At 44.6% G+C, this 22,709-nt stretch overlaps 1 protein-coding gene across 4 annotated transcripts in view; it reads right to left on the reverse strand.

The window, feature by feature from the left end:
• The window catches only part of EDAR (ectodysplasin A receptor), a 144,753-nt gene that overhangs the window by 19,782 nt on the left and 102,262 nt on the right, over positions 1–22,709 (reverse strand). The window lies entirely within an intron of this gene.

Genomic DNA, 22,709 nt, shown 5'->3' on the forward strand with positions numbered 1-22,709 from the left:
ATTTAACTGTCAACTTATTGACCGTGTTTCTATTTATGGTCTATTTTCCATCCAGACACCATATATTTTTGCTGTTTTCAGCCAGTATCACCGGGTTATTGATTATCATTCAGCCGCCCCGGCAACATATCTTGATAAATTGTGGCAAAACTAGATTTTCTATTGCTGGGATGATCAGTAAAGAAGAATCAATATTTATTCTGGGGCATAGTAAATGATCATATTACCATGATTAGGTTAACAATATGGCTATAACTGAAATCATTCACTTTCATGACTATCTACGCAATATCACACAATCAACAATATTAACATATACAGTAGAAGAATGTACGTGGGAAGAGACCTAACATATGAATTTAGATATGCCGATGTTTCCAACTGTTCACTGCCGCTGGCCGCTGTGTAGTAGCGCATTGACAGCAGGACATCATACAGGGAGAGAAGGGACAGCATCCGCAGCCTCCCGGGACAGCACACATTGCTGGGCTGAGGAGGGAGGATGCTGTCACTGTGCGGTAGTAGACAGGTAAAAAGTGTTACGCCTGGATCCGCACCTTGGGGTGGTGCAGAAAAGAGGGGGAGAGCCCCCCAAATGCTTAATCCAGCCCTATGTACAGCATTTGCCTGGTAAGTAAATGTATATTTAAAGTATACTGTACAATCTTTTTTTGGAACAGAACTGAACCATGCGGTTAACCGTTAACTTGATCCTACTTTCCTGGCTTTTTACTTGGCTAAATAGTAATGAATCCTCTCTGTGTTTCTGGGTGTTAAAAGTCTATTTTGGAGACCAACCAAAGTAAACATAGCTCTTATTGTTGAGCCTCAACAGAAATGTGTCGTTAGCATTTGTCATCCTCACAAAGGGTATCAGTAAAGGACAGACATAGCATTCAGCACACCTAGAAAATGAGATCAGAGTGTAACTTGTCAAAACAAAATGCGTAATTGTAATTAGAACACCCTATTCATGGCTAACAATGGTAAAATGGTCTATCCTGAAACTCTTCATTTGGTATAGCACAGCAATGGAGACTACATTAGATGATGTGAAGTGTAGCAGGACAATGTCATGTCAACCTTTTGATCCTGTTGACCTTTTGTACCTGTCAACCTTACCCACTGTCAACCTTTTATCTGTCAACCTCTTGTACCTATCGACCATCTGTACCTGTCTACCTAATGCATGGCAACCATTTGCTGTCGACCTACTGACTGCCGCCCTAAATACTGTACATTTTTATACCACTCCCCTGAACAACAGCAGTTGCCAGTGCACACTGCACAGGAGACAATTTGAGTGAATGGATCAAGTTGAAAACCGGAGACTAAGCTGCTGCTAAAGGCTCTTGTAGAGAATGGACCTGCAAATATTGGGTGTTATTCAGGTGTGGAAGCAAACCAAAAAAGCACACAACTTGGCAAAACCATGTTGCACGGCAGGTGGGGCAGATGTAACATTTGCATACAGATTTAGATTTGTGTGGGTTATATTGTTTCTGTGCAGGGTAAATACTGGCTGCTTTTGCATGTAGCCCACAAATGTTAGGCAGATTTATTTCTACACTGCAATTTAGATTTCAGTTTGAACACACTCCACAAATCTAAATCTTCATGTTACATCTGCCCCACCAGCAGTGCAACATGGTTTTGCCCAGTTTGCTTACACACCTGAATAAGACCCATTGTGATTCCAATAAGAGAAAGCAGAAATACAAACACTAACATAACATTTTATCATTCTAACATTGATGACAAAACACTACTCAAGACTTACAGATATGAATCATAGAGAATAAAGGTACATGATGGTGTACTGTACTTCTAGGGATCTATTCTTCATTCTCTGTAATAGTGAATATTTTCTGTAGCTGCTTATGGCAGTAGGAGAACAGTTTCTACAACAAATAGGTTCTGATTGGTATTTGGTAGAAAAACAGATATGAAAGAAATTTTTTAATCAAATAGTTAAAACAATAGTAAAAATACATATTTCTCTAACGTCCTAGTGGATGCTGGGGACTCCGTAAGGACCATGGGGAATAGACGGGCTCCGCAGGAGACAGGGCACTTTAAGAAAGAATTAGGAATACTGGTGTGCACTGGCTCCTCCCTCTATGCCCCTCCTCCAGACCTCAGTTAGAATCTGTGCCCGGACAGAGCTGGGTGCACTTTAGTGAGCTCTCCTGAGCTTGCTAATAAGAAAGTATTTTGTTAGGATTTTTTATTTTCAGAGAGATCTGCTGGCAACAGACTCTCTGCTACGTGGGACTGAGGGGAGAGAAGCAGACCTACTAACTGCGGATAGGTCGTGCTTCTTAGGCTACTGGACACCATTAGCTCCAGAGGGATCGAACACAGGAACGCACCCTTGGTCGTCCGATCCCAGAGCCGCGCCGCCGTCCCCCTCGCAGAGCCAGAAGCCGGCGTGAGAAGCAAGAAGACTTCGAAAGCGGCGGCAGAAGACTCCAGTCTTCATATGAGGTAGCGCACAGCACTGCAGCTGTGCGCCATTGCTCCCACATTACACCCACACACTCCGGTCACTGTAGGGTGCAGGGCGCAGGGGGGGGCACCCTGGGCAGCAATTAGAGACCTCTTGGCAAAGTGGGCATATATACAGTTGGGCACTGTATATATGCATGAGCCCCCGCCATTATTTTACACAAAATCGCGGGACAGAAGCCCACCGCTGAGGGGGCGGGGCTTCTTCCTCAGCACTCACCAGCGCCATTTTCTCTCCACAGCTCTGCTGAGAGGAAGCTCCCCAGGCTCTCCCCTGCAGAAGCACGATAGAAGAGGGTGTAAAAGAGAGGGGGGGCACATAAATTTGGCGTAAAAACAATGTATACAGCAGCTACTGGGTTAACACTACGTTACTGTGTGATTCCTGGGTCATATAGCGCTGGGGTGTGTGCTGGCATACTCTCTCTCTGTCTCTCCAAAGGGCCTTGTGGGGGAACTGTCTTCAAATAGAGCATCCCCTGTGTGTGTGGTGTGTCGGTACGTGTGTGTCGACATGTCTGAGGTAAAAGGCTCCCCTAAGGAGGAGATGGAGCTAATATGTGTGTGAGAGGGTGTCTCCGTCGACAACGCCGACACCTGTTTGGATATGTGTAAGTGCTAAGGTGAATTTATTGCACAAAAGATTAGAGAACAGACAGGAAATATACCCATGTCTGTCCCTATGGCGCAGAAACCTTTAGAGTCTCACAATGCGCACTATCCAAAATAATAGACACTGATATCGACACGGAGTTTGACTCCTGTGTCGACTACGATAATGCAAAGTTACAGCCAAAATGGCAGAAAAGTATTCAATATATGATTATTGTAATAAAGATGATTTGCATATCACTGATGACTCATCTGTCCCTGACACAAGGGTACACATTTTAAGGGGAAGAAAGCTGAGGTAAATTTCCTCCTCTCATGAGGAAAAAGAGCGGGAATCTCCAGACAAGAGACTGCAGCTTCCCACAAAGAATTCTCAGGCAGTATCCTTTCCCCACTAGGGCCAGGATGTGATGGGAATCTTCCCCTAGGGTGTCACGTTTGCCCAAAAGGTAGCCCTAGCTATTCTCAGGGATCCTGCAGATAGCGTGCACATTTTGGTACACTACTCAGACCGGCGATTGTGTCGGCATGGGTTTATAGCGCTGTGGCGGCGTGGACAGGTACCTTATCAGCAGAAATTGAAACCCTAGTATGTATATATATATATATATTTATATATATGTATATATATATATATTAAAGATGCTGTCTTAAAAGATATATATCATAAAACATGCCCAAAGAGACATGAGTATACTGGGTCCTAGAGGCAAAGCTATGTCGATTTCTGCTTGACATATCCTGTAGAATATGCAATGGACAGATGATGCCAACTTAAGTGGCATATGGAAGGCTGAGAATTGTGTGGAGAAGGGTTCTGGGACCTGGTCTCCACAGCTATAGCTGGTAATTCTGATATTTTGCCTTATATTCCTGCACAGCCTAGGAAAGCGCGTCATTATCAAATGCAGCCTGTCGAACAAAGAAACAAGAAAGTCCGAGGTGCGCCCTTTCTTGCCAGAGGCGGGAGCAGAGGAAACCAGCTGCACAACACAGCTAGTTCCCAGGAACAGAAGTCCTCCCCGGCCTCTACGAAAATCCACCGCATGTCGCTGGGGCTCCACAAGCGGAGCTAGGCCCGGTGGGGGCACGCTTTCGTAAGTTCAGCCACAAGTGGGTTCACTCCCTGTTAGATCCCTGGACAATAGATATTGTGTCTCAGGGATACAAGCTGGACTTTGAGAAGATGCCTCCTCACTGACGGCCTGCCGGCTTCCCCCCGAGAGGGAAACAAGGTTAGCTGCAATTCACAAATTGTATCTTCAACAGGTGGTGGTCAAGGTTCCCCTCCTTCAACAAGGAGGGGGTTATTATTCGACCATGTTGTAGTCCCGAAACCAGATGGTTCGGTCAGACCCATATTGAATTTAAAATCCCTGAACAAATACTTGAAAAGTTCAAGTTCAAGATGGAATCGCTCAGAGCGGTCATCGCAAGGGAGGGGGATTTTATGGTGTCTCTGGACATAAAGGATGCTTACCTTCATGTCCCCGTTTATCCACCTCATCAGGAGTACCTCAGATTTGTGGTACAGGATTGTCATTACCAATTCCAGACGTTGCCGTTTGGTCTGTCCACGGCACCAAGAATATTTACCAAGGTAATGGCAGTAATTATGGTGCTCCTGCGAAAGCAATGAGTCACAATTATTCCATACTTGGACGATCTCCTCATAAAGGCGAGGTCCAGAGAGCAGTTGCTGATTAGTGTAGCACGCTCTCGGGAAGTGTTACAACAGCACGGCTGGATTCTAAATATTCCAAAGTCGCAGCTGATTCCTACGACGCGTCTGCCCTTCCTGGGCATGATTCTGGACACAGACCAGAAGAAGGTTTTTCTCCCGACGGAGAAGGCTTAGGAACTCATGACACTGGTCAGAGACCTCTTAAAACCAAAACAGGTGTCGGTGCATCACTGCACGAGAGTCCTGGGAAAGATGGTGGAGTCATACGAGGCCATTCCCTTCGGCAGGTTCCATGCGAGGACCTTTTCAATATGATCTGTTGGACAAGTGGTCCGGATCGCATCTACAGATGCATCGGCTGATCACCCTATCCCCCAGGGCCAGGGTGTCTCTTCTGTGGTGGCTACAGAGTACTCACCTTCTCGAGGGCCGCAGGTTTGGCAGTCAGGACTGGGTCCTGGTGACCACGGATGCAAGCCTCCGAGGGTGGGGGACAGTCACTCAGGGAAGAAGTTTCCAAGGGCTGTGGTCAAGTCAGGAGACTTGCCTTCACATCAATATCCTGGAACTAAGGGCCATATACAACGCCCTAAGTCAAGCGGAGACCCTGCTTCGCAACCAATCGGTGCTGATTCAATCAGACAACATCACCGCAGGGGCTCATGTAAACCGCCAAGGCGGCACAAGGAGCAGGGTGGCGATGGCGGAAGCCACCAGAATTCTTCGATGGGCGGAGAATCACATACGAGCACTGTCAGCAGTTTTCATTCCGGGAGTGGACAACTGGGAAGCAGACTTCCTCAGCAGGCACGACCTCCACCCGGGAGAGTGGGGACTTCATCAAGAAGTCTTCGCGCAGATTGTAGGTCGGTGGGAACTGCCACAGGTGGACATGATGGCATCCCGCCTCAACAAAAAGCTACAGAGGTATTGCGTCAGGTCAAGAGACCCTCAGGCGATAGCTGTAGACGCACTGGTGACACCGTGGATGTACCAGTCGGTTTTATGTGTTTCCTCCTCTTCCTCTCATACCCAAGGTGCTGAGAATCGTAAGAAAAAGAGGAGTGAGAACAATACTCATTGTTCCGGATTGGCCAAGAAGGACTTGGTATCCAGAGCTGCAAGAAATGCTCGCAGAGGACCCATGGCCTCTGCCTCTAGGGCAGGATCTGTTGCAGCAGGGACCTTGTCTGTTCCAAGACTTACCGCGGCTGCGTTTGACGGCATGGCGGTTGTACGCCGGATCCTAGTAGAAAAAGGGATTCCAGATGAGGTTATTCCTACGCTACTAAAGGCTAGGAAGGACGTGACGGCTAAACATTATCACCGTATACGGCGAAAATATGTTGCTTGGTGTGAGGCCAGGAATGCCCCTACAGAGGAATTCCAGCTGGGCCGTTTCCTTCACTTCCTACAGTCGGGAGTGACTTTGGGCCTAAAATTGGGGTCCATTAAGGTCCAGATTTCGGCCCTATCCATTTTCTTTCAAAAAAATAAATAAAAAAGAACTAGCTTCTCTACCTGAAGTTCAGACGTCTGTAAAGGGAGTGCTGCATATTCAGCCCCCATTTGTGCCTCCAGTGGCACCTTGGGATCTTTACGTGGTGTTGAGTTTCCTGAAATCACACTGGTTTGAGCCGCTTAAAACAGTGGAGTTAAAATATCTCACGTGGAAGGTGGTCATGCTATTAGCCTTTGCTTCAGCTAGGCGTGTGTCAGAATTGGCGGCTTTGTCACATAAAAGCCCCTATTTGGTTTTCCATATGGACAGGGCAGAATTGTAGACTTGTCCGCAATTTCTGCCAAATGTGGTGTCATCTTTTCTTATGAACCAACCTATTGTGGTGCCTGTGGCTACTCGTGACTTGGAGGATTTCGAGTCCCTTGATGTAGTCAGGGCTTTGAAGGTTTATGTAGCCAGAACGGCTAGAGTCAGGAAAACTGACTCGCTGTTTATCCTGTATGCATCCAACAAGCTGGGTGCTCCTGCTTCAAAGCAAACTATTGCTCGCTGGATCTGTAACACGATTCAGCAGGCTCATTCTGCGGCTGGATTGCCGCATAAGCCCATTCCACAAGGAAGGTGGGCTCTTCTTGGGCGGCTGCCCGAGGGGTCTCGGCGTTACAGCTTTGCCGAACAGCTGCTTGGTCGGGTTCAAACACTTTTGCAAAATTCTACAAGTTTGATACCCTGGCTGAGGAGGACCTTGTGTTTGCTCATTCGGTGCTGCAGAGTCATCCGCACTCTCCCGTCCGTTTGGGAGCTTTGGTATAATCCCCATGGTCCTTACGGAGTCCCCAGCATCCACTAGGACGTTAGAGAAAATAAGATTTTACTTACCGGTAAATCTATTTCTCGTAGTCCGTAGTGGATGCTGGGCGCCCGTCCCAAGTGCGGACTTTTTCTGCAATACTTGTATATAGTTATTGCTTAAATAAGGGTTATGTTATGGTTACATCAGGTTTGGCTGATGTTCTGTTGTTGTTCATACAGTTAACTGGGTAAGTTTATCACGAGTTATACGGTGTGATTGGTGTGGCTGGTATGAGTCTTACTCTGGATTCCAAATCCTTTCCTTGTACTGTCAGCTCTTCCGGGCACAGTTTCCTTAACTGAGGTCTGGAGGAGGGACATAGAGGGAGGAGCCAGTGCACACCAGTATTCCTAATTCTTTCTTAAAGTGCCCTGTCTCCTGCGGAGCCCGTCTATTCCCCATGGTCCTTACGGCGTCCCCAGCATCCACTACGGACTACGAGAAATAGATTTACCGGTAAGTAAAATCTTGTTTTTTTATATAATTTGCCAACAACAACAACATTTTTTTTTCTTCATTTTAATAATGTAATAATAAATAGATGGCAATAGCTGTGACAGCTATAGGATGGCAGCCAGCAATATTTGTACTTGCTAAATAGACAGCTGGCCATAACTACTGCCACTGAGGTAATTTTTTTTCAAATGGAGATGCCCTATCTGCACAAATAGTGAGCAGAAAAGTAGTATACGGGTAAAAAAAAAATATTGCCTTTGAAAAAACCTCAAAGTTTTACCAGCACTGGGGATTTAGGAGATCTAATGATGCTTAGATTACGCGGCCCATGAATGGAATTGTGTATATTTATTTATTTTATTACCAGTTTTTATATAGCGCACACATATTCCGCAGCGCTTTACAGAGAATATTTGGCCATTCACATCAGGCTCTGCCCCAGTAGAACACACACACACACACACACACACACACACACACACACACACACACACACACACACACACACACACACACACACACACACACACACACACACACACACACACACACACACACACACACACACACACTAGGGTTCATTTTTAGTCAGGACCCAATTAACCTACCAGTATATTTTTGGATTGAGGGAGGAAACCGGAGTACCCAGAGGAAACCCACGCAAGTACGGGGAGAATATACAAACTCCACACAGTTAGGGCCATGGTGGGAATTGCACCCATGACCTCAGTGCTGTGAGGCGGTAAAGCTAACCATTACACCATCCGTAGTGCAATCCGTAGTGCAATGATGGGAACAGTGGGAAGAGTAGCCAGAATAGATAGTATATGTAGTGTACGTAATGTATGTCTGATCTCAGCAGGGACACTGGTGAACTGCATGGCACAGCCTGTTAAAAGGAATAGCAAGTCGAAGCATGTCAGTAATACTAGCATCAGACAAAACATCAATTCGTTTGTGTCTGATAATTAAAGGGAATGTGAGGAGATGCTGATGGCCTGCTGTGGCCTGAAATACTTGGTTGGCAACTTGAGATTTCTCACTGAGATTTGGCAATGATTACTTAGAAACATTTTTGTGAAGAGTGCATTGACGGCTGGAAGCCAGAGCTTTAGTTTACCTGGTTGGCTTATATGAAGAATTAAATGTCAAAACAATGATCTGATCAGTGCGAGAACCAGGCAGATCTAGACAGCAATCAAAATCATTTACTGTATCTACTAGAAAGAACCCTGGTCAGAATCAAACCCAGAGTTTAGAACTTGCAGTTCAGCAATGCTAACCACTGTGCCTGACAGTAATTCGCAATGCAGTGCAGTAGTGTATTAAGGAGAGTGGTGGGTGGTTCATCAGCGATAGACCTGCACCCGTCCTTGTGGGAACATGGCATATCACCAATGTGATGCAGCCACATCCCTTTTTGAAATCTTTATAAGCTGAATTACTGTAATTACTGCAATATGATAATCAAATAGTGATATTATTGCCATCATCACAATTTGCCTTGCAATAGGATGTAGCCATCGCAAGATAACCATTTAATAGTGGTAGTAGTGTGGAGATGTGCCCCGTGTCCCAGGGCATATCGGACCGGCAGGGTGCAGGGGATCTGCATCCCCTGCAGTTCCTAGCTGTGGGCAGCGCTGGGGCAGCTTGTCTGTCCCCAGCGCCTGTCAGTGTGTGGCAGCGGCGGGTGTCTGGTGCAGGGATCAGACGTTTCCCTGCACCAGACTGTCAGTGGCGTCGGGCAGCACCGCGGCAGCGGCACTTTAAACTTGGCGCCATTCTGGCCGCCAATGAAGAGCGCCGCCCGCGGCTTTTCAAATCCGGCACCGTCCGCGAGCCAATCGCGGCTCGCCGGCCAATCAGAGGCGGGCGCGGTGAGCCAATCGGCGCTCGCCGCGTCATAGGCCCCGCCCCCGGCGTCTGACGTCAGACGCCGGGCGGGAGCCGAAGACCGAGCGCGCGCGGAAGAGTGCGGAAGAAGACCGGCGAGAGAAGAAAGAAGACGCCGCCAGGAGAAGAAGACGGAAGGCCGCGCCGAGGAGCGGTGAAGAGGTCCTGAGGCCGCGGAAGAGGCCAGAAGACGCCAGGCTCCTTAAAGAAGATGTCCAGCGGCGGCCGGACGCAGAGAAGAGACGGCGGCGCCGCTGGCCAGGACGGGTCAGCGGCAGAAGAGGGTGCCGGAGACCCCCGGATCAGGTGAGGCCTCAGTGAGGCTACTCTCACCCCCTCCCCTTTTCCTCCCTAGACCATCAGGGACGGGCATTAGGCCCGGGGGCACAGTTCAGGCACTAGGCCTGTGGCGCAGATAGGAATTTGGGGGTCACCATTAGATTTGGTGGTTTGGGCGTTAGGCCCAAGCCACCTAAACTGCGCAAGTTAGGCGGGCACTAGGCCCGTGGGCAATCCAGGCAATAGGCCTGTGGGGGCATTAGAGGGCATTAGGCCCTAGTTCAGTTTGGCGGCCGCTAGGGATACAATAAGGTGACCCTGGGCACTAGGCCCAGGTCACCCAACAGGTGACAAGTTTGGCGGGCGCTAGGCCCGTGGGTGTTGTCGGGCTTCTGGCCTGTGGGCAATTAGGGGCGCTAGGCCCAGTGAATAAGTGCCCCCCCCAAGGTGAATAAAGGTGGCACTGGGCACTAGGCCCGGGCCACCCTGAGGTGTTTAGGTGGGCAGCCTGTGTGGCGCCCCAGCGGTAGGTAGGGATTTAAAGGGACAGCACCGTGCGATCTTGTAATCCGATATTGTGATGTTTGTTGTTACCGTGCAGGGCAAAGTGTCTGTTTGTTTTAAGTTTGTGCATAGTTGTGTTGCACCACCCACACAAGCTAGTTTGAGGGCTCTGTTTATGTAGCTAGTGTAGCGGACGCACACTAGGGTAGTTCTTGGCCCTGCACGGCTGTTTTCTCTTTACCTCCTTACAGGGACCTGTAAGTGGAGAAGATCGGAGTGCAAGACTTGTAACGGTGAGTAGCATCTGTGTACGTTTGTCCTTTGTCTGTCCCAGAGCGCCGGAATAGGGATTGCTCACGGACGTGAGAATCCCCTTCATCACACTATGCGCGAGAGTGCGAGTGTGTGAAATCTGGGTGGCTGAGGCTTTGTGCCAGTGATGACCTTTCACCCAACCGGTAAAGGTCGCCGTCACCCCTGGGGTGTCCCCTTTTCCGGTGGAAGAAGGGTTGATACCCCCCCTTAAGGTAGACTATTTTCTCCTCAGCTCGCTCGTCCGTCAGCTCCGAGAGGGAATCGCCGTGTCCGGATCCGACTGAAAATTGCCAGGTCCGTTGAAGGTTCCGGTACCTGAAGGTGAGAGAGAGCGACGCCTGGTGAGTACCGAAACTAAACCTGCACGGCACCAGGCACCACCACGCGCACCGCCGCCCTCTTACAGTAGTATACACAGTTTCACTTAGAACTTCACAAGTTCAGCTGCGGACACTCCTTGTTGTCCGCAGAGTGTGGACATTGAAGGAGCCATTGGAAACAAACATGCAATGGTGGCAAACATTTCAATCCCAATATTGAATAGACAAAAGTATTTCCATTGATTTGGGAACATCTGTTGTTTCTAACCCTTGCTTTCCAATAGCCATCCCTATTCTGAATTGAGTTCAACTTCCAATCCCAAAAAAATACTAACACCTTCCAGTATAGACATTTAGATAAAGCATAATTCAAACTAAGGGGTCTATTTACTAAGCCTTGGATGGAGATAAAGTCGCTGGAGATAAAGTACCAGCCAATCGGCTCCTAACTGCCATTTTTCAAACACAGCCTGTGGCATAGCAGTTAGGAGCTGATTGGCTGGTACTTTATCTCTGTCCACTTTATCTCCATCCAAGGCTTAGTAAACATAGCTTAGTTTATGCAAACCTGGTTCCCCCTGGCAAAATGTTTTTTTGTTTTTATGTTACTACACTTCATTAGTGGCCCTTAAAAAATTGTTATAATTATTACTATTTATTAATACAGCGCACACATATTCTGCAGCGCTTTTACAAAGACTATTTGACCTACACATGTCTACTTACACCCCCGCATCTTTACTCCTGTCAAATTCAGCAAACACAATAGACAAACGTCAAAGGTACAATACAGATGGAGCTACGCTAATTGTAGCTCCACCTGTGCCTGGGCGCGCCCACCTAGGTGCGCCCATCTCAGCATCTGGTCCCCGCGTCTGTGAGGCTCCCCATTTACTACAATGGGAGCGTCTCTGTCATTGGCGTTTCTATAATGGGTGCAGTGTGTGCGAGGCACACGGGCCCCCAGGTCCAGGGGGGCCCACCCCGCACACACTGTACCCATTTGTTTAATACTTACCTCTCTGAAGTCCCCTGTCGAAGCCATCCCTTTTCGGCAGCGCAATAGAGTTTGAGCACTAGGGGGAACAAACTCTATTGCGCCTGCTGAAAACTCCGGAAAGATGGCACGGCGGCCATTTTTCCGGAGTTTTGTGCATGCGCTTTAGCAAAATCTTCAGGAAAATGGCCACCGCGCCGTGTTCCTGGAGGTTTGCGCATGCGCAATAGAGTCTGTTCTCAGACTCTATTGCCACTGCCGCGGAGAAGGATGGCACCACCGGGGGACTCCGGAGAGGTAAGTATTAAATCTAGTGCATCAGTCAGAGAGGAGGGGGCCCCTGAAGCAGAAACGCCCCTGGTCTCTGTGCACTCCCGTAGCGGGGCTAGGCACCGGATCACATAATCCCGCCGAGAGTGCACGTCTGGTGTATACTGTACAGTAGCTATGTCCACTCACACATTGAGATACATGAGCCTAAAACACTTCCTGTAGCTCTTGCTTGTATGTTTCCCACAAACTGTATGAAAAACATTTAGTAATACATCTCCCAGCAGGTCTCCTTCCTGAGCTAGAGTTTTCACTTTGTTTTCCAATTTAATAAACCTGAACTAATAACTGTATGTAGTTGATATTAAAACAAAATCAATAATTTCATTCAGAACTGGGTAATTTAGTGTCACAATGATTCATGTTGTTTCGGTATATATTTCATAGTCAGGTCAATAAGCTCAGCAGGTTATCATTTCCTTGTGCAGTCATGTCCCTGTCAAAGCCATAAGCAAACTACAGTAGCAGGTCTGTAATGAAATAAGCATGCATTCCACTCACTGGTACTATGTTCATAACAATAATTCTTTTACCAAACTCATAAACATATAACCTGACTTTTGAAATTCTACCCAAGACGTGCAAGAGTGAATTATAAGAATAATTATTTTTTAAAAGCAAAGAATATTCATTTGTGGGCACTGATAATCACTATGATGTGTGCCAGTACTTTCTGTTTTATAGTTTATATATACTTTTTTTTATTTTTTAGAGGAAACTGATTTTCCGCGTAGATTACTGTTTTTATGAGACACTGTAAAATGTCTTTATTGAGAAAATGCCCAGCTGGATTTCTGTTTAAACTTGTTATATTTCAGTAAAATAAGTGCACTTTGTGCAGGAGGTAGAGCCTGAGTTTATCAGACAGCGCTGTATTGTATGCAGAATTTCTCCAGGATTCAGTCTGAAATCTTTGTTTCCTAGCAGTAAATAATACAGTGGTATAATGGAAACATGAGTTTAATCACATACTGTAGGTGTACTTGTTTCTTCTGAGGGAGCAGGAGAGCTGTTCAATACTGAAGTCTGTTACATTTGTACAGACCATTCTAACAAAGAAACACAAAATAATTTACGGGGTTCTTCAACTCCTCTGAGGTTTTACACATCAATGGGCATTGCACAATGAGATCATATAGATAAACTGTGCAATGTGCATCAGATGGCCTGGACTGGTTATACCGTATTAGAAACACAGCACAAAGATACAATGGTTGATGCAGAGATGAATGCTACTTGGCTGTAATTGCATGCAGGGCAGACAAGAGCCGCCTGGGGTGCCAGAGCTACAACCGAGCCATTTTGGGGCGTGGTTACGCCTCATCTGTATTCCCAGCACCCTTGTTTTCTCTTCAGTGTGTGCAGGGAACTCATATTACAGAGGCATATTTTGTTTAATATTGCAGTAATACTAACGAGTATGAGGTTAGCATTTAACATTACTTACCTTTCCGACAAGGTCCAGCAACGTCCCCCTTCTAGGTAGTGTAAAGAGTTAAGGGCCCCATACACTACTGACATGTCACGGGCGATCCCCCTGGCAGCCTCCCGGGGGGCAGGATCGCCCAAGATACATTGTATGCTGTCCTTTTGCATACAATGTATCTTGGGTGATCCTGCGCAATCCAGGCATTGCCTGCAGCGCCGAACCAGATTGAATGTGCAGCACATTCAATCTGGAGGATCCGATCCGATACTCACGGGAACGCGCATTGGATTGGATCGGAAACGCCTCCAAAATGTCTGATTTCATCTGATTTATCGGGCCAAATGCCAGAAATTGGATGAAATCGGGCATTATCGTCCTAGTGTATGGGGCCCTTTAGTTCATTGATGGTAAAGTAACAAACACTGTAACAAACAGACAAATATTTAACAGTGTTTTGCAAAGTAAATAGAGAGGGATAAGCAGAGAAAACTAGGAACCAATACCAACATGTCTTCCTCAGCTTCTCTGTCCAGATCACAGGTATTGTACAAGTGCACAGTTACAGCTGCCAGCATTTTAATAAACTCTCCAGACTTGCTGTCATGTTGGAGCATATCTAAACAAGTGACATGTCCTACACTTCAGTGTTGCAACCCCAGGTAAACCTGGCAATAACCTGGGTCATTGTAGGGTCTACCCGGGTACTGGCTCAGTGAAAAAGGGTCCTTAAATTAACCCGGGACCAGTGACCTGGGAATCTGACATGGGTAGCTACCCGGGTCAGACCCAGGAAGGACCTGGGTAATGGTGCTGTGTAAACTGGTGACCCAATTCATCTGACACGGGCCTGTTAAAAGCCTATGGAGAGCCGGATCACTTGCGCTTGGAAATTATGTCATCTCCAAGCGGCGACATATGTAAGACCTGACAATAACCCGGGTCCAGCCTGTAGTGTGAAAGGGGTATCAAGCTGCTGTGACGCAGGTGTGACTTGGCTTGAAACCGTGTTCAGTTACCCGGGTCGAACCCAGGTTTTAGGTGGAAAAGGGGTATTAGTGTGTGCTATTGTATAATGTTATACGCACAGGGGACAGGGGAACTGTAGCTAAACAATCACCCAGTATGGTCTGTGGAAAAAAATACAACAATTTTCAAAGGAACGAATGCTTCCAATAGCAAATCTCAAAAGCTGGGATTGCTTCTGGAAATTTGGGATATGAGCAGCTCAAGGTCTGTATGGGGCAAATGAGTCCCACAACAGTCACTTTGTCAAAATAAAAGCGAGAAATCAGTGTGATAAGCCAGCAGTCCCTGTGAGTCAGTACAAGTCATCACTTTCATTTGTCAAAATTTTCACTGACAACTCAAACTGCAAATTCAGACAGTGAAGTGTTATTGATTATTAAGTCAATCTACAGTAGAATATCATATATATCTTGTTAGTCATGGTAAAGATATTTTTAACACATAAGATAATTATTAATAATTTTTCCTCCTTAATCAATAATGATTGCCCACATAATTAATAAGTTTATTGAGCTGTGCTTATCAGTACAATGTGTAACAAAAAAAAAACCTGCTGTCTGGAATGAACACCTCAGGCAGTAGGTGGAAAACCACCACAATTATCACTGATTAGTAAATGTCCCTGTGGTCACTGTACTATCATGGGCCATGCAAGGCTACGGCATTAGAAAAACAAATCACACTCCAAATGACACAGCAAGATTGAGACTAAAGGTGGGTACACACTAGGCGACGTGTTCTATGAGCGACGTCGCCTAGTGTTTCCCCCCCCAGGCCTGGCGGTCGGCGGCAGGGTATACACACTGAATGATATGAGGCTCATACCGCTCAGCGACGTCACGCAGTGGCTGGGACGTGCAAGCAGCTCTTGGATGACAGTCCAAATTGAGCTGCTTGCACGGCCGACAGCAAGGGTTGTTAACGACTCACGGGGCCGCGGATAAGTTATTTATTATTTATTTTCAGTTTCTTATATAGCACAGCAAATTCCGCTGCGCTTTACAATTGTAAATAACAATGATATAACAAAACTGGGTAATAACAAACAGTCATAGAGGTAGGAAGGCCCTGCTCACAAGCTTACAATCTATAGGGAAATAGGCATAGATACACAAGGAAAGGTGCTATCTATTGAATAGTTGTCCTCCAGATTGCAAAGGTTCCTGGTGGGCTGTATGATATGGTCACACAGCAATGATGAACTGGGGTCAGGTGGAAGGGTAAGTGAAGAATGAGAAGACGTGTGGATATGTGTGAACTGTGCAGAGTGGATGCAATTTGATAGGAAGGTTTATGAAAGTTATGTGGGCGGTTCTGGAATTTTATATGCTTTCCTGAAGAGGTGCGTTTTCAGGGAACGCTTGAAGGTTTGGATACTAGAGGAGAGTCTTATTGTGCGTGGTAGGGCATTCCACAGAGTGGGTGCAGCCCAAAGAAAGTCCTGCAATCGTGAGTGGGAGCGGGTAATGAGTGTGGATGAGAGACGCAGATCTTGTGAAGAGTCAAGAGGTAGTGTTGGGAGATATTTTGAGATAAGCGAAGTGATGTACGTTGATGTAGTTTGGTTAATGGCCTTGTGTGTGAGTAAAAGTATTTTATATTGAATACGGTAGAATACAGGTAGCCAATGGAGGGACTGACAGAGTGGATCTGCAGACGATGAACGTCTAGCGAGGAAGATTAGCCTCGCAGCTGCACTCACACTTGCCGAGAAAGTGAGCGACGTCACTCAGGAAGGGTGAAAATGAGCGACGTCACTCATTTTCTCATCAAGTGTGATTGCACTTTTAGATGTGTTAATGAAATAGCCTATACAACACTGCTAAACTAGGCACACTGCCCACAGGAAAACAGGGCACTTTCAAGTGCCAAGTGGATATAACTGGTATTTAAAACCCTGATTGTAGTAGTAGTAGTAGTAGTAGTAGTAATAGTAGTAGTAGTAGTAGTAGTAGTAGTAGTAGATTGGCATACTGACGGCATGTGGTTAATTGCCCTTTTGGTATAATTTGTTTCTATTAAAAAATATATATATATATATATATATGTATACATACTTTTATGTAAAATATAAAAGGGAACATGTGTATAAAGAAAACCACATGTTGTGGAAATCCAGAAGATCAATGTAAAACAGAAAAATGCTCAGTTGATATTTTACAAGTTATTAAAAATGGTGCCTCACAGATGCAGTTAGCAATCATTATTGGTATGTTGTCTAGAAAAAGCTGCAAATTGGGTTTCTAGAAGTTCAGAATCAATATTTTCTTGCACTCATATATGGTTGTTCAAAATTAAGCATTACAATTCCTGCTGGTCAAATCTGCAGTTTCTGCTTAAAACAATGTGGAATACACAATATACTGTAGCCAGTCATTACTGAGGTAGGGGATGGCAGTGCCAGTATTCCACGCAGGTCAATGAAGTGGGTCCTACACGACACGATGCGTGATAATGGCTTGAAAGTGCAAATGTATTGCGCATGTCCTGTTATGAAGTTGGGACACACAGACATCACTAACCTGAAAACTATTACAATAGGCAGACACACACCTGAGTGTAAAGCAGCTAGAAATTAGCAGGGTGAACTGCCAGTTTAGCTTTAAACAACCTTAATAAGTCACAAAATTTACAGTGTTGAGATTTCTGCCCAACCTTAATAAGTAACAAAATCTAAGTGTTGAGATTTCTGCCCAAATAGAGTATTACTGGAAATCTGATGGAGACAGTGAGTGCTGAAAAGGTGTGAATAAAAACAGGCAACAACTATTTCTGTCCATAAATTAGAAGAACAGATTGCTCGATGTAGTTGAGGAGGCATTTGGCCCATGCAAAGAATGTAAATACCATCACAATATGCTCTGGCAACCAACCATGGTTTGGTCAATAACTTACATAAGGCTTCCAGTATTCATTATTGGCACACACTAGTATTAGGAAGACAGCATGTGTCCAAACCGCAAGATTCATACTTTAGCAGTACAGGAGTAAATTTCATCACAAACAATCATGTAATGATGCACAGAGCAACAGAAGTACTATCAGGGATGCAGTGGAGGAGGGTGGCAGTTTACAGGCCCTGTGTGTCTGAAGCAATGGTCAGGCCAGGCATCAGTCTGCATATTTCCCCATCTGTAACCTGTTTACAAATGCTGTATTTATTATGTAGACAAAGGGGGGATTACACACTGATGTGTCTGTCTTTTTCATAGGCAGGATATTAAAATTCTAAAGTTTTGTAATAGAAGTAGTTTATGAAGGACGTTGCTATGGCAACTTGCTGCGTTATGTATTTCTGCTTACGATCACACTAATACAGTCATCTCCCCACACTGACTGAATTTAATCACCTTATGGCTTCAACTGAACACAATGCATTTCAAAGCACTGACAAAAAAAATTAGTCATCAAAGCAAGTCGAGGAAGAGTTTATAATAAGGTCCACGTGAAACAAATCTAAAACATGAAGAAAGAACAAGTAAAGGAAATACTGTAGTAGAGCACTATAGCAACACAACACATATGCTTTCTACTTATATATTCATGTTCTGTCCATTTGCAGTGTCCAATGAATCATCTGCTGCCACCATAAACAGGCAATATTCCACCATTATATTTAATAGTTAAATACCCGCATCATTTACACTTTAAGCATGCAGGCTAAAACCTATGCAGCAATTTTACTATTCTTCTCCCCCTCTTACTCCAGATGGAAGCAAAAGGACAGAATGGAGGAAATTAACTTTTTTATGCCACAAAGTAACAGAGAACACATGTCCAGAAGAAAAACACACAGGCCCGTCTAGGTACTCGCTATGTAAGATGTGGGATTACTGAAAACAGAGGTTTATAAATACAGTAGGATTTATTCCTCTCTGGATTCTTTACTCAGTCATTAATTTGTCACTAAAATACAAAATCTGCAGCTAAGACTTCCCTTTTAGCTCACATATCCGATAAACTGTGGATAAATGGGAAAACTGGTATAGATCTCTGCAATAACAATTTACAAAAGAGTGGAGTAAGCTTTGCTAAATGTCAAGAGCAGACTTTCTGTCAGATCTGTTTATCAAGACACAAGTCAACAAGTTTGCGGATTTCACTAAATTTACCCATGTAAAACTCTCAGCGGGATGTAATGGAGTCCAAGATCGCCAGAGGTGCGGGATGCCAGCCGATCACGTACATTTTTTTAAAGGGGCAATCACATACAAGGCCATGCCTTGTAAGTGATTGCCCCTTTAAAAATAGTCAGAGATTGGCCGGCAACCCGCACTTCCGTCAATCTTGGACTCCATTGCATCCCGATGTCTATTTGTGTCTATGGAAGTTTGATGGTGTGGAGCAAATATAGGTATGCAAAATAACATATTTTAACATTTAAGTTACATTTTCTTTGACTAGCTAACTTCATGAAAATGTTTAGTCAGAAACAAAAATCTAATAACAGTTTATGCATTACATTTTGTTAGGGTACTTTGTAGACCAAATATCGCTCTTGCGTGCTGAAGACAGAATTCTACATCACTTCCCAAAACGATTAGGGTTATATTGTACTTTGGGATTTCTATGTGAGAAACTCTCTGTAGTCAACTTTGTATTGGCTTTTATAACTACGTCTCACATTAGTTCTATCTTGGACTATTTAAATCTTAACGTGCGACATGATCAATATAGAATTAGAAAAATATTCAAATCAGACTGCTGTGGCCTCTAGATTTAAATTGAAAGCAAGAATAGACACCTAAGTATTTATATGATATCAGCATTCAGCTACTGTAGCTGTGGTAATGTAATTAAGGGACCTGTGGAGCTGGGGGTGTGCTCTGCGCTCCCTATATAGGTTACTTGTATGTCTAAATATCCGTGCAGCCCAGGTTAGAGTAGGAAACTCTTTTCGGATGTTTCCTTAGTTTTTGTAATCTCTAGGGGGAAAGGACCAACCTTTGGCGCAACTGGATATTGCTCATCAATAATAAATTAATTTGTTACAGTTTTTCTTTCTATACAAAAGATGTCCTGTTATGAATTTATAGTTAACAACTTATGACAAAAGAATAAAGTATAATTCTACTTTCTCTTTCTGTACAAAGTATCTCAATGTTATATTGTTAGTGCATTGAATTAAATAGTATGTATAAAATATAAATGAGTATAGTGAATAAATGAGTAAACAATAGAAAAAATTCCTGTAATTGGAATGAATTTATTTAATAGGCTAGTAGTTCTGTTAAAATACGATAGTGTTTAAATATACCTTAATAACTGAGCGCGCTCTTAATAATTAATTAAAACATCATTTAAACATTCAGTACAGTTAATTCATTTAACACAATATGTTAAAAAGCATGGAGGAGACCGGTCTCCAATTATATATGAAGTGGTGACTTATCAAGCAAGTTTGTGCTCTGGGTGGACGTTTCTGAAATGTCCACAAAGTCCGTTTTTAAAGTTCCCGGTTTTGTAAGTAACTTATGTTACAGGTGCAGAGTGCTAACGGTACTTCAGCATCGGGTAAGGTTTGTTTGAGCGCTTACGTGTCTTCACCCCGTCCGGGGCTGGGGAGTCCGTTTTTACTTGTATTCTTTGGTGCTGCTGATGTTTCTTCCTCGGAGCCGCGGTGTGTTACAGGCGCCTGTAACTCCAATCCTCGTGGTGTTCTCCACGCCCCCCTTCTCATCCGAGACCCGGAGATCCTGACCTCCTGGAAGTCGCCGGCGAGAGAACACCACGAGGATCGGAGTTACAGGCGCCTGTAACACACCGCGGTTCCGAGGAAGAAACATCAGCAGCACCAAAGAATACAAGTAAAAACGGACTCCCCAGCCCCGGACGGGGTGGAGACACGTAAGCGCTCAAACAAACCTTACCCGATGCTGAAGTACCGTTAGCACTCTGCACCTGTAACATAATGCTGCATTCAGATCGCAAATGCCGGATCCTACCCGGTAAGAGAAACGTGTACTTACCGGGTGGGATCCGGCATTTGCGCTCCGTTGCTGGCTTTCCGACCCGGCAATATACCGGGTCGGTTGCCATAGCAGCAGAGGGCGCAGCAGCAGCAGGGGCGGCGGTGGAGGCGGCGCTGGGAGATGAGCTCATCTCCTGCGCCGCCTCTCCCTATGCTGTGAATGGGAGCCGTGTCGCATCGGAACGGCTCCCATTCACACTGCACCTGACCCGGTAATCAACCCGGTAATAACCCTTCTTTTTTACCGAGTTGAATTACTGGGTCAGGCGACCCGCTAATTCTGAAAAGGAGCTTTCACATCGCACACTGACCCGTGTCGATACCGGGTTTTTAGTGCGATGTGAAAGGGGTATAAGTTACTTACAAAACCGGGAACTTTAAAAACGGACTTTGCGGACATTTCAGAAACGTCCACCCAGAGCACAAACTTGCTTGATAAGTCACCACTTCATATATAATTGGAGACCGGTCTCCTCCATGCTTTTTAACATATTGTGTTAAATGTATTAACTGTACTGAATGTTTAAATAATGTTTTAATTAATTATTAAGAGCGCGCTCAGTTATTAAGGTATATTTAAACACTATTGTATTTTAACAGAACTACTAGCCTATTAAATAAATTCATTCCAATTACAGGAATTTTTTCTATTGTTTACTCATTTATTCACTATACTCATTTATATTTTATACATACTATTTAATTCAATGCACTAACAAACAATATAACATTGAGATACTTTGTACAGAAAGAGAAAATAGAATTATACTTTATTCTTTTGTCATAAGTTGTTACCTATAAATTCATAACAGGACATCTTTTGTATAGAAAGAAAAACTGTAACAAATTAATTTATTATTGATGAGCAATATCCAGTAGCGCCAAAGGTTGGTCCTTTCCCCCTAGTAATTAAGGGACCTATTTACTAAGCCCCTTTAAAATCTTGCGTAAATTATAGGACCCTGTTTGCTCATGGTATCTTTAGGTGGCGTTAGCCATTGTATACTATAGAGAGCTTCTCGTCGGCTGGTGACTGTGAAAAGTACTTCTTACTAGTGGGGTTTTGAAGAGACTCCAAGGGAAGCCGGTGATTGATAAATAGCAATAAAAACAAATTCTAAATTGTTGCAATATGCAACAATATGGAATATAAATTTTCGGGGGTTTGTGAAGTATCTTTATAAAGGGACTCCTAAAGCTTTTGAAACCTGTGTTAAATAGAAGAGAGAAAATATAATATCAAAAAAGCTGTTAAAGCAAACTTTATATATGAAGTAGTCAATGTTGATTGACAGGTGATTAAGAGGAGGAAACTCTTAACAGAGGACCAAAAGCCAAAACAGAATCAGAACACAAGTTTCTGAAACAGCTTGCGTCATAGGCAGATCACAGGACAACAGCTTCAAGCATAGCTTAACACACTGATCAAAGTAAGCAAGTCTTAGGGGTACATTTACTAAGCAGTGATAAGAGCGGAGAAGTGAGCCAGTGGAGAAGTTGCCCATGGCAACCAATCAGCACTGAAGTAACATCTATAATTTGCATACTATAAAATGATACAGAGCTGCTGATTGTTTGATGGGGAAATTTCTCCACTGGCTCACTTCTCCGTTCTTATCACTGCTTAGTAAATGTCCCCCTTAATGTCAACAGTTAACAGAAGACTTCCAGCTACAGATTTGACAGATCAAGTGGCAGCAAGAAAGCCATTGCTAAGGTGTCAACATAATAAAAATAGACTTGCCAGACCCATGAAGCACTGCCAGTGGACGACTGAAGACTGGAAGAAGATCTTGTGGAATAATAAATCACAATTTCTGGTTTATCACACAGAGTTTTTGCATGCTGTCAGGTAAAAGAAAGGATGATTCCTCAGTGTGTGACATAACTGTTAAACATGGAGGAGGAAATGTGATGATCTGAGACTCTCTTGCTGGATCTAGAGTCGTCAACTTGCACAGAGTGACCGGCACCTTGACACAAAAGGGCTACTGCAGCATTTTGCAGAATCATGCATTGCTCTCTGGTCTACACCTACTTGATCAAGGGTTCATCCTACAGCAGGAT

The sequence above is a fragment of the Pseudophryne corroboree genome, chromosome 2 (assembly GCF_028390025.1).
Source record: "Pseudophryne corroboree isolate aPseCor3 chromosome 2, aPseCor3.hap2, whole genome shotgun sequence".
Lineage (NCBI taxonomy): Eukaryota > Metazoa > Chordata > Amphibia > Anura > Myobatrachidae > Pseudophryne > Pseudophryne corroboree.